Below are 12,122 nucleotides of genomic sequence, written 5' to 3'. Positions count from 1 at the left end.
CGAATGCCATTTTTTTTTACGGCTCTAGCAGTGATTCTCAACCATTTTAATTTCAAGGACCCCCAGTTTGACATGCATTGATTAGGCTACGGACCCCCATTTAATGGCATTTCTATTTCTATCAACTGGCATCTCTGGGACCCCAATTTATATAGTAAAATCAACGTTAATTTAAGAGTGTACAAATGGGTCCATTTGGTTCCATTTGTACACTCTCAGAGTTAAATTAAAATTGGATTCCAACCTGATTTCTAAAGCCGTCTCTCAGTCTGGACACTCTTGACACTGAAGCCTGGTTTATACTGGTTTATACTGGTTTATACTGGTTTATAATTCATCAAGCGATGGTGTAACTCGCCGACCTACGAGCTGAGCTGTTTTTGGGGAACGATGAACCGCTGTACGATAGAGCAGGGGTCTTCAACAAGGGGGTCGGGGACCCCTAGGGGGTCCTCAGTTACTCCAGGGGGTATTTTTTCTTTTTTTACATTAACCACTTGAACCCTATATAGCATCTCTATTCTGAGGAACGTTAGCCGAAAATAGCCGATCTACAAGCTGCGTTGTGAGCTTGTAGATCGGCTATTTTCGGCAAAGAGGTTTGGTGTAGGGGGGGGAAAGGAGCAAATCAAGTACTATGTCTTGAAGGTTTAAGTGGTTAAATGTCTGAAATTAACAAAGGAAGCATTAATTTACACAACACTGATGATAGTCAATGAATCTATCTATGAAATCTATGAAAAAAGTTGAATCTGCAACACAATTGTATGCAATGTAGTGGGGGTCCCTGCTTCATCTCTCTCTCTCTCAGCTATAGGGGGTCCCTGCTTCATCTCTCTCTCTCTCAGCTATAGGGGGTCCCTGCTTCATCTCTCTCTCTCTCTCTCAGCTATAGGGGGTCCCTGCTTCATCTCTCTCTCTCTCTCTCTCTCAGCTATAGGGGGTCCCTGCTTCATCTCTCTCTCTCTCTCTCTCAGCTATAGGGGGTCCCTGCTTCATCTCTCTCTCTCTCTCTCAGCTATAGGGGGTCCTTGCGCTGAAAAACGTTGAAGACCCCTGGATAGAGTATAAGTTAAGCATTAGCCACGCCTATGTCGTTAAACGTTAACGACAGCAACTGAATACAATAATCCGGTCTGATCACTTTGTAAATAACAGTCAGTCCTAAAGATCAGATTTGAGAAACAAATGTGATTTTGCTGCAGCCTGAACAAAGCTTCAGATTTAGTTAGAAAACAATAAGTTAGTTTTTTTCCACTACAGGACCAAACATGGCCACATGGGTCATACAGGACACATTAATATCAACCAAAATGTCATCATTCTGTTTCAGTATGCCGCTATCTATGTTTATTTGCCAACTAACCGGGTCATAGTTTGAAATAAGCCAGTTCTTGTTTAAAAAATCATGTGCTATTAATACATTGTGTTCATTTGGCCCTGGTTTTGGTTAGCGCCCCCCTGTGGAGGATGGTGTGTTTAACGCCGCTGAACAAGAGAGGAGAGGCAGTAGAACATGTAATGTATTAATCATATAGCATTATTGCTGTCTGCATCGATGGGTCAAATACATTGTTTGGAAGCCTTTTTTTCTTTTTAAATTAAGTCTTACCTATATGTGAGGATGAAACGTTTGCTGTTTTTATTTTATATTTTATATGAATTGAGGAGAGAAAACGGTGACAATTAAAGATGCATTCTGTTTTAATTTGGATGATAAAGTGTTTACATGTTCTATAGTAGCACAACGTGCCAAAGTTCCTTCCTGTCTCGTCACCAGGAGGAAGACGGAAATGGGAGGAGACTTGTAGAAGTGGTAGGAGACTTGTAGAAGTCTGTGTGGTACCTCTAATGATTAGAGCAATGGTTCTCAAACTCAAAGTGGGGTCCAGGCCAGGGACTCTAAGGGTTCCTTGAGGGGAGGGTCTAAATTGACCCTTACAGGTCTGTAACTCTGACGGTATACAAATGAGGGTCCATTTGGTTCCATTTGTATACTGTCAGAGTTAAATGTTTCACGAGAGAGAGGGGGCGAGATTAATGGACTATGACATCAAAGTCCAGGGGCCAATCGCAGCACTTTTTTTTGCCTAATTATTCAGAAAACCTCAGACCACAGAAAATCCACTGAATGTTCAAAGTTCTTTTTTTTGGGTGTAATTGAGGTCATAAAACAAATATGAAAAAACAGGGAAAAAATGAAAATTGATGTCATTTCATCAAAACCTTTAAAGGAGTCTCCTTTCATTTCCCCAACCAACCAGAGTGCAGCATAGATATAGAAACCTAGATACCTCATTGGCCTCTGCAGTTCGTTGGAGCAACTGGTATCACGGCCGCCATTTTAGAGGAGGAAAGCTGACACTCACTCAGTGGTGTTTGTTCCAAAACTTCCATGCAGTGCATTGGGGGACACACACTCAAAGTAGACTGGCCAATCACAGCGTGTCTAACTGACTTTTGCTGCACGGCTGCCTCTTACGAAATGACCCGCCCCCACCTGCCTCTGATTGGCCTACCGAACGCCCCCTTCTGTGACACACGCGGAAGCTTGCCTTCTCTAAAATGGCGCCCGAGATACCAACACCTCAGAGCCGAAGGAGACGTCTACCTTTATATGTCTATGGAGTGCAGTGGGCGTCGCCCCAAATGTTGTGACGTCACGGCTCTCAATGCTGCACATTGGGGAGGGGCGGGGGGCGGGGGCAGGGTGGCGGGGGCTGACGGACAGATCGGTGAACCAATAGGATCCGGCGGAACTTTTCACCGGAAATTTTGAACCCGCCCCTCTAGACTGCCACACACTTCTACAAGTCTCCTCCATCTGACTGAACATGATGTGAACTGAGCCTGGAGGTTGGAGGTTGGACCAGGGGATGTTGCCTTCGACACCCATCTAGTATCAAGTCATCGCTGTCTGGTGGAAACCTTGCATGTCCAAAACCCTGACGAAAATGGAAAAAAAACAACCCGTGTTCCAATGGATTCAATGTAGTTATTTAGTCACAAGCTCTTATTAATACCTTTCGTTGGTTCAATATGTATGAACTCCACAGACAGACTCAACCACGTTCACTTTTAAAATGTTGTAAAAATAGCCGCGCAGTGAGCTTGGCTGTTTTGGCGACTTTTGCACGGCAGAACGAAGGCGATGTATGACGATGCAATGTTTCCGCCCGACAGCGATGATGTATTTGACAGGATGAATAAAAGCCCAATGTCATATGTAGAAAACACTATGTAGCGTGCAGATCAAAAGTTATGAATCCCATTTTAGCTGCTTGGGAGAACGAATCTCTAAACTGATGATTAGTTTGAATTCGGGGAGTGTTATCAGTTATCCATCGATTATGACAACTATGCTAACAAGTGGAATGCCTCAAATCACCTTTTTAACATCGCCATCTTAAAACATCCTGTGTAGGGTACAACTATCCCTCTGTTACTATTAGTATGGAAAGGTGTTAGAGTCATGCTAGGATATTTGAGTCTTGGTGGGATGTTTGAGTCATGCTATGTTTGAGTCTTGGTGGGATGTTTGAGTCATGCTAGAATGTTTGAGTCATGCTAGGATGTTTGAGTCATGCTAGGATGTTTGAGTCTTGCTAGGATGTTTGAGTCTTGCTAGGATGCTTGAGTCTTTGTGGGATGTTTGAGTCTTTGTGGGATGTTTGAGTCATGCTAGAATGTTTGAGTCATGCTAGGATGTTTGAGTCTTGCTAGGATGTTTGAGTCATGCTAGGATGTTTGAGTCATGCTAGGATGTTTGAGTCTTGCTAGGATGTTTGAGTCTTGCTAGGATGTTTGAGTCTTTGTGGGATGTTTGAGTCATGCTAGAATGTTTGAGTCATGCTAGGATGTTTGAGTCATGCTAGGATGTTTGAGTCTTGCTAGGATGTTTGAGTCTTGCTAGGATGTTTGAGTCTTTGTGGGATGTTTGAGTCATGCTAGAATGTTTGAGTCATGCTAGGATGTTTGAGTCTTGCTAGGATGTTTGAGTCTTTGTGGGATGTTTGAGTCATGCTAGAATGTTTGAGTCATGCTAGGATGTTTGAGTCTTGCTAGGATGTTTGAGTCTTTGTGGGATGTTTGAGTCATGCTAGGATGTTTGAGTCATGCTAGGATGTTTGAGTCATGCTAGGATGTTTGAGTCATGCTAGGATGTTTGAGTCTTTGTGGGATGTTTGAGTCATGCTATGATGTTTGAGTCATGCTAGGATGTTTGAGTCATGGTGAGACATTGAGACAGATCACATTCGTATTTGACTTCGTTCAGCTTGTGAGCGTAGGCAGTACCCAAGTCCCATCGCCATTTTATGCCAGAAAACTGAATTCATAAGCAAAAGCAAATAATAATATTATTAAAATGAGTTTGTGAATGTTGTGGCATGGGGGATATCACATGTAAAAGTGTACATTGTTTGTATATACCTGTCAGTGTGTGTAGAATCTGCACAGATATACACTGTGTATTTGGCCTCAGTTCATAGTTTTGTTGTTGGATTGTACAGCGCTGCGCTTCTAACTGTTCTCTGTTTTATAGAAATGGAAGAAATTCAACTTTGAATGAGGACAAAATGATTAACTTAAATAAATGCATTTATATATGAACTAAATGCTGCAAAGTGCCGTGCTTCAGTGAGTGACTACCTGTACGTACATAGTACATACACAGGCATAAAAGGGCTTGTAAGTGATATGTTTTTGTTAAAATAAGTGCTAAATAGTCCTATATTTCCTATATTAATCATTGCCATCCAGTGTTTGTTCTCCAGCTCTTTAGTAAACAGAACATTCATTTTCATGTCAGGATGTCATTGTTATCCAATCAAGAGAGAGAACATACAGGATACAGGATAAACAAGTGAAATTGGAAGTGATGAAACAAAAACCCCAAAAATAGACACATTTGGAACTGGAACAATTTATTATTGAAGCTGATAAATGATCTTTGTGGAGTTTCTCTTCTGATTGGATAAAACTGGTATCCTGACCTGAACATGTTCTGTTTTACTGTTTACTAAAGAGATGGAGAGACGAGGAGACCCCTGATACTGAACAAACACTCTATACAATGATTACTATCACAATATAGAGCTGTAACTTAATCACTCTCAACATATTCTTCTTTATATCGTATGTCCAAAACTGTTACTTTTCAGGATTCAAATTCAAAAGCATCAAAAGTAGCAGATCTACAAGCTTGAAACGCGTCGCTTCGCGTCGCGTTTCGAGCTTGTAGATCTGCTACATTTGATGCTTTTGTGTGACGCTGTAGTGTGATCAAGTGGGGCGTTAATTTATGAAAGTTAGAATATGGAGATAAGAGGTTTCTGCCCGACAGCAAGGCAAATGCTCTATTAGCCTTAGCAGCCATATAACTCTGAAATACAACTTAAGATGTGCTTCAAAGTTTCCCCTAGTGATGTCACTGGAGTAAAAAACTACAACCTACCTTGTTTTTTAGCCGCTTTCCTCAGTGTTTACAAATGAAAGTAGAAAAGTGCAGTTCCTGGTGAAACTGTGAGCTTCGCTGCAAGCAAGTAGAAGAATAGTAGAAAATAGTGGAAATCAAGTAACTAGTTATGAACTAAATGTTGAGTAAATATGAATTAATTAATAGTAATGATTTACTAATGATGAAAACCATGACCCACCTGGGACCACCGGGCCCGTCCAGTGAACCAGTCCAACTTGGGAGACCCCCGCCACCCTAACACACAGCAATGCACCGCATGGAGGTTTTGGAACAAACACCACTAGAGAGCGACTCTCCTCACTACTCCTACGTACCTACCTACTGTATGAGCACTCATCCTGGACATAGAAGCCACCGGGGGGGAAAGCAGATCTACAAACCCACCACGTGTGGCCCTTAACTAATGATAAATTAACTTTGGTTAAGTCATAGTGACTTCCAATTAATGATGAATTCATGGTAAATTAATGTATGAGTTAATCATTAATAAAGCGTTAATTAAGCATTAATTAGGTGTACAAATTTAAGGCTCCTGTGAAAGTTACAGGTACATTACATGTCACTCTGTAACAATAATCTATGTTACTTTGGTGTAACTTGGCTTCCTCCTCACTCTAGAAGGGTATCTTTTTGGCTCAGGTTTAGCTTCAACTGCCTGTGGTTGGCTACTCTCTTCAGCCTCATTGACTGGAACCTGGTCACTTTCTGGAGTTACATTCTGCCTAGTGTTGGCCCTGTGCTCCACCTTCAGATCACCATCATCATCATCAGGTGCAATGTTAGTCTGAGTCTGTTGCTCTACACCAGTTTAGAAACAAACTTGGCTAATCTATTTTTCTGCACTTTCCTGCTGTTAGGAAAATAGACAATAAAAAAAAAGAAAATAAGAAAATAGATAATATTTATTACTATTATTATTATTATTATTATTATTATTATTATTATTATTATTATTATTATTCCAGTGTGTTACTACTCTATACATTATATTAACCACTTTCTACCTGCTGTCCCTATTTTGAGCATAGGGGGAAAAATGTCACAAATAAAAAAATTGTGAAAACACAAAACACACGTGAGCTTGTATATCAGCTATTTGTGGTTAACATGTGTAGTCGGGCAGAAACCTCTTATCTCCATATTTTAACTGTGTGAGTTTTTTCCTAAATTAATGCCCTACTTGATCATGCAGCGTCACACAAAAGCATCAAAAGTAGCAGATCTACAAGCTCGAAACGTGGCGCGAAGCGACACGTTTTGACCTTGTAGATCTGCTACTTTTGATATTTTCGAATTTGAATCCTGAAAAGTAACAGTTCTGGACATATGAGGTTTCTACCCGACAGAGACGATGTAGTATACACACCTTTTGTGAGTAATTAACTATAAGGTCCAATTGGACTGTAACATCTTATGCAATTAATCTTATGGAATGATGCTGAATGCTGAATCCACTATATGAGGTGCATGGAAATACCTTTTATTGTACAATTTGAAATCACCATTTATTAGCAACTTAGGCTCTAATGCCATGACAGCGATTCCCTGGTTCGATTCCCAGACCAGCTCGACCATTGCTCTTTGTCACTCCCCTACTTTCTCCCCCACCTTGACTGTCTCTACACTGACCTATCCAAATGAAGCAGAAATGCCAGAAAAGATAAACATTTAAATTTGAATGGATTTTACTATTTGAATATCCGGATCTGCAGACCCAGTCCGGGTTTCTTCCTAATAAATAATAGTAAAATCAACAGGAAGTTGACATTTTTATTAAAAAAACAAACAGTACTGGGTTTGATGTTATTGTCTGAATCAGCTTTGTTTGTGTTCGTGTACGTGCTAAAAGAGTGACTTTGAGAGATGTTTTGAATGATCACTTTCTAATCAATGGAGCAATTATTTTTGATTTCTTGTCCACCTTTGGAGTTACATCATGGCAAGGTAAATACACAACCCAAACCTCTACCAAAGTGGTCTTGCCCTTTAATTGATAGAAGCTTCTAGAATCTAGATCATGTGACAACAATCTCTCTCTCTCTCTCTCTCTCTCTCTCTCTCTCTCTCTCTCTCTCTCTCTCTCTCTCTCTCTCTCTCTGAGTGAATCAGGAAGTGAAATTAATAGCGACTCTTGCTATTTCCCTCTTGGGTTTAACCCAAGAGGGAAATAGCAAGAGTCGCATTCTCCGGTTTACTTCCCGTTTAGGAGACAGGAAGCAAGTTGGAGTCTATTGATTCCAATGGAAGAGTGAACGTGAACACAGCTTCTGAACCATTCTTTAGCTTCATGGTCACTGAACTAAATATTGGACCCAATCGTCACAAGACACACATTATGTACAAGATTTTCATACTAAAATTGCTTTTTTTAGAGACACAAACTTTTCTCTATCCCAACAACACACACTCGCGAGATTTCGGAAGATATCTGAAGAGTCCATCTGCAGTCTGACGGACGAGACATAGAGGGCTATGTCCCTTATTTCTTAACTCTATGCTCTGTCCCTATAAGATGTTCTAAAAACTGATTAACTGAGATTATATATGTATATGTATATATATGTGAATATAGTACGTGAAAATCATTATGGACATATTCAAAATTAAATAAAATGTGTGTTCCAATGCTCAATAATACAATTTTCCATTATTTACTGTCCTGGTTGATTTTACTGTCTTTGCCAATAACAGTTTACTTTCAAACATGTAAAGCATTTATTTTCTTTAATGAAGAAAATACACAAATACACATCCATATGACATTGTCAGCCAGGGAGAGGGGAGGGGGAGGGTGGTGGGATGGTCGGGGGAGAAGACAACCACGCCTACTTAGGAGACCATTTGTAGGATTTGTGTACTACTTCGCCTCTAGTGGCTCCAATGGAGAATGTGTATCTTGCTAAATTAACAATCTTAGGTTCAACCGCACGCACGCACGCACGCACGCACGCACGCACGCACGCACGCACGCACGCACGCACGCACGCACGCACGCACGGCACACACACACACACACACACACACACACACACACACACACACACACACACACACACACACACACACACCTCTCATGTGACACTTTGATCACATGACCAGTGTGTTTTTAAAGACATTAGATGGTTTCAGCAGAGAGATGTAATGAGGCTTGGATTGATGTTTAATGAACATGAACAGCATTTTACCAGCAACGCTGAACACACACACACACACACACACACACACACACACACACACACACACACACACACACACACACACACACACACACACACACACACACACACACCATCAGTGAGATGTAATGAGGCTTGGATTAGAGGAGCGTCTGTCAGTTCAGTTTACAGAGGTTCCCGGTTTGATTCCTGACTCCTCCTGGCTTCATGTTGAAGTGTCCTTGAGCAAGGCACTGAACCCCTAACTGCTTCTGATGAGCAGGTTGGAGGAAAGCCTGGTATTCATTCTAAAACTGAGCCCTGTGATCCGGTTTACAAAAAGGGGGGGGGGGGGAATCGTGTTCCGGTGGTTGGTTCCGGTTGGTGTCACATTGTTTTTGTTCCCCACATAATGTGAATCAGTTTGTTTAGTCTCGCTAGTCACGCTACGAGTTAGAATAAAAGATGAACATACCAAACCATTATTATACCAAAAGAAACTAAACGATTATACCAAACTAAACAAGTTTTAAACTAGGGGAATCATTTTGGAGGCGCACGGCGCTGGAGGTTCCGGTCGTGGGTTCCGGCCGCCTGATGACGTAAAGTTATTTCCACTCCAGACCCGACCAGAAACCTGAAAATGGTATTTGATCCCAGGCTACCTTTAACCACTCTGATGCGCCAAGATGTCACCTTTGACCTTTGACCAAGAAGATGTGGTTGAGTTAGGAGGTCAAATGTGACTCCTTTGTGTGAGAACACCTTAGCTTATAAATTAGTAAAAGTAAATGAATAGACTAAATAGACTTTTACTGCACAGCCTTCCAATCCAATGGTCTCTGAGTTCTGTCCATATGAAGTGTTAAACACTGTGTAACACTGCTGTAGAACCATATGTGTGACATTCAGTTCATTTGGTGAGACTATTCTCTTACCAGACCTGAACAGTGTTTGTGTAAAGTTTGGTGTGGATTGGAACCCCCCACCCGTTGCCCTCCAACAGCAACTACATGGGAAACATTATTTATTTTATTCATATTTTAAATAATCTGTAATCACTTCAATCTGAAGTGATGAACTTTAACCTTTAGCCTCCCATCATGTCTCATCTGAAAGCTTTTAATTAATTATAACATTTTACTTTCTTTCTTTCTTGTGTTTCTCTTCAACAGAATCAGAATCATCTTTATTTTCAAAGGTGTAAAGAAGTGGGTGGAATATTTTTTTGTGCAGCTCCATCGTTTTAGTTATTTTCAGAAAGAGAAAGACATAAGGTGCATAAGGTACAGTATGTACATGAGGAAACATAAGGTGCATAAGGTACAGTATGTACATGAGGAGACATAAGGTGCATAAGGTACAGTATGTACATGAGGAGACATAAGGTACAGTATGTACATGAGGAGACATAAAGTGCATCGGGTACAGTATGTACATGAGGAGACATAAGGTGCATAAGGTACAGTATGTACATGAGGAGACATAAGATGCATAGGGTACAGTATGTACATGAGGAGACATAAGGTGCATAAGGTACAGTATGTACATGAGGAGACATAAGGTGCATAAGGTACAGTATGTACATGAGGAGACATAAGGTGCATAAGGTACAGTATGTACATGAGGAGACATAAGGTGCATAAGGTACAGTATGTACATGAGGAGACATAAGGTGCATAAGGTACAGTATGTACATGAGGAGACATAAGGTGCATCGGGTACAGTATGTACATGAGGAGACATAAGGTGCATAAGGTACAGTATGTACATGAGGAGACATAAGATGCATAGGGTACAGTATGTACATGAGGAGACATAAGGTGCATAAGGTACAGTATGTACATGAGGAGACATAAGGTGCATCGGGTACAGTATGTACATGAGGAGACATAAGGTGCATAAGGTACAGTATGTACATGAGGAGACATAAGATGCATAGGGTACAGTATGTACATGAGGAGACATAAGGTGCATAAGGTACAGTATGTACATGAGGAGACATAAGGTGCATAAGGTACAGTATGTACATGAGGAGACATAAGGTGCATAAGGTACAGTATGTACATGAGGAGACATAAGGTGCATAAGGTACAGTATGTACATGAGGAGACATAAGGTGCATCGGGTACAGTATGTACATGAGGAGACATAAGGTGCATAAGGTACAGTATGTACATGAGGAGACATAAGGTGCATAAGGTACAGTATGTACATGAGGAGACATAAGATGCATAGGGTACAGTATGTACATGAAGAGACATAAGGTGCATAAGGTACAGTATGTACATGAGGTTAGACATAAGGTGCATAAGGTACAGTATGTACATGAGGAGACATAAGGTGCATAAGGTACAGTATGTACATGAGGAGACATAAGGTGCATAAGGTACAGTATGTACATGAGGAGACATAAGGTGCATAAGGTACAGTATGTACATGAGGAGACATAAGGTGCATAAGGTACAGTATGTACATGAGGAGACATAAGGTGCATAAGGTACAGTATGTACATGAGGAGACATAAGGTGCATCGGGTACAGTATGTACATGAGGAGACATAAGGTGCATAAGGTACAGTATGTACATGAGGAGACATAAGGTGCATAAGGTACAGTATGTACATGAGGAGACATAAGGTGCATAAGGTACAGTATGTACATGAGGAGACATAAGGTACAGTATGTACATGAGGAGACATAAAGTGCATCGGGTACAGTATGTACATGAGGAGACATAAGGTGCATAAGGTACAGTATGTACATGAGGAGACATAAGGTGCATAAGGTACAGTATGTACATGAGGAGACATAAGGTGCATAAGGTACAGTATGTACATGAGGAGACATAAGGTGCATAAGGTACAGTATGTACATGAGGAGACATAAGGTGCATAAGGTACAGTATGTACATGAGGAGACATAAGGTGCATCGGGTACAGTATGTACATGAGGAGACATAAGGTGCATAAGGTACAGTATGTACATGAGGAGACATAAGGTGCATAAGGTACAGTATGTACATGAGGAGACATAAGGTGCATCGGGTACAGTATGTACATGAGGAGACATAAGGTGCATAAGGTACAGTATGTACATGAGGAGACATAAGGTGCATAAGGTACAGTATGTACATGAGGAGACATAGGATGCATAGGGTACAGTATGTACATGAAGAGACATAAGGTGCATAAGGTACAGTATGTACATGAGGTTAGACATAAGGTGCATAAGGTACAGTATGTACATGAGGAGACATAAGGTGCATAAGGTACAGTATGTACATGAGGAGACATAAGGTGCATAAGGTACAGTATGTACATGAGGAGACATAAGGTGCATAAGGTACAGTATGTACATGAGGAGACATAAGGTGCATAAGGTACAGTATGTACATGAGGAGACATAAGGTGCATAAGGTACAGTATGTACATGAGGAGACATAAGGTGCATCGGGTACAGTATGTACATGAGGAGACATAAGGTGCA

At 40.9% G+C, this 12,122-nt stretch overlaps 1 protein-coding gene across 2 annotated transcripts in view; it reads left to right on the top strand.

Annotated features, from left to right (window-relative positions):
- The window catches only part of LOC308104776 (H-2 class II histocompatibility antigen, E-S beta chain-like), a 202,072-nt gene that overhangs the window by 83,490 nt on the left and 106,460 nt on the right, over positions 1 to 12,122 (top strand). The window lies entirely within an intron of this gene.

The sequence above is a fragment of the Gymnoscopelus braueri genome, assembly GCF_963280865.1.
Source record: "Gymnoscopelus braueri genome assembly, chromosome: 1".
NCBI lineage: Eukaryota > Metazoa > Chordata > Actinopteri > Myctophiformes > Myctophidae > Gymnoscopelus > Gymnoscopelus braueri.
The sequence above is the reverse complement of the archived record's forward strand: the minus strand, read 5'-3'. Positions and strand labels throughout refer to the sequence as shown.